Below are 1,438 nucleotides of genomic sequence, written 5' to 3'. Positions count from 1 at the left end.
TTTTATTTCTAATGGGAAAGGACTTGTGGTACTGAAACCTCTACAATATTTTCTTTGTGCTAAGCATTGATATGATGCTTAACGCTTGAGATGCCAAGTTTTTTATTATCGAGGCTAAGTATTAGAGTAAGTTATTTTTTCAATCTGTACACTATAATCCAGATTCTATTTTTAAAACACATATTCATATATAAAGTTTTAGCTTAATCAGGAAAACTGTTGTGGAGTTTATGCAGCATTAGCGTAGGATGTGTTTTAAATAGCTGCATAAAGTGGATTGGATACCAAGGTGCACATCCTCCTGCACTGAGGCAGAAACACTAACTACAAGCCAAGGTCCTGCTCATATAGGGTTGAAAAGCAAAAATGTAAAAATCTGGACAAGTGAAACCAACACTGAACAAAAGTGAAAAACAGGCTTTTAAGCAGGTTGATGTTGCTTGCAGGTAAATAGTTTGTCTGAAGCAACAGAGGAATTGTATTTGCCAATTTCTCATAACAGTCAGCTTTAATTTACGTTTCAAACTTGTGTGAGAAAATGTGTGTAAAATACTTCACACAATATAATATAGTAAAGAATTAAAATATGAATAGTCACCATATATAGGCTGCAGAGTATTGTTGTCAATGAAAGTAGAGTGTAATGTGTGAAAGGAGGGTTCATCTTTATCTGGAAAAGAAACTAACAGAACATATATTGTAGCATATACACATTATATATTGTAGAGTAGCATTTTAAGAGTTAACTTATCATCTAGCTGTTACCACAGGTCAATTTTGGTTTAACAGCAGATTGCTATTTAGGTATAAATATCGCACGCAGCAGCCTCAGAGGACTGCAGACTAACACGTTCACAGAGCTCTTCTTACCTTTTTGTGTCTGTGGGTTTGTGACTTTGTTTGTCTCGAGGCTCAAATTATCAGCGGCAGTTTCAGTGTCTAAAAGAAAATGCCAGAGATGATGTGAACTTCAAGCAGAACGGCTATAAAGCATTTCTTGTAACAACTACAAAACAACAATGTATTTTTACAACTATTTCTCATTTACAAATTATTTCACTCAATGCTATTACTGAGCATATTACAGTGATGTTATGTCATGTGTGATATGATATGAAGGTGTGCATAGGTGTTCGATTCTATGCCATGAAGAGAAAATTAAAACTGACTTTTATAGAAAAATATTCCAACAATAGTTTTTGACAACTACGTTTTGGTAATCCGGGGCCCTCATCGATAAGTTGGTAACTGATGTGTGGAGGGAGGTAAACTGTTTTTAAGGATGAAGACATGCAAGGAGGCTCTCTGTCTCATTACAGATAGTGCCTTGGTAAGGCAAAATGACTTTTTAAGTGTTTTAATATTTTTAAATTTTCCACTTTTTCCCCCACTTGATTTTCAACAGGTAAGAAATGTCCATGTACATTTACGCATAATT

At 34.6% G+C, this 1,438-nt stretch overlaps 1 long non-coding RNA gene across 1 annotated transcript in view; it reads right to left on the bottom strand.

Moving 5' to 3' along the window:
* Positions 1-596: 596 nt before the first annotated feature.
* LOC106632607 overlaps positions 597-1,438 on the bottom strand; it is a 1,501-nt gene continuing 659 nt past the window's right edge. Inside the window, exons 3-4 of the long non-coding RNA XR_001335928.2 lie at positions 871-939; positions 597-682 (exon numbers count right to left, since the gene is read on the bottom strand). This is a non-coding gene — a long non-coding RNA (uncharacterized LOC106632607). The remainder of the gene's footprint in view (positions 683-870; positions 940-1,438) is intronic.

This window comes from Haplochromis burtoni, unplaced genomic scaffold (genome assembly GCF_018398535.1).
Source record: "Haplochromis burtoni strain Fernald_Lab_line unplaced genomic scaffold, NCSU_Asbu1 Contig_992, whole genome shotgun sequence".
Classification (NCBI taxonomy): domain Eukaryota; kingdom Metazoa; phylum Chordata; class Actinopteri; order Cichliformes; family Cichlidae; genus Haplochromis; species Haplochromis burtoni.
The sequence above is the reverse complement of the archived record's forward strand: the minus strand, read 5'-3'. Positions and strand labels throughout refer to the sequence as shown.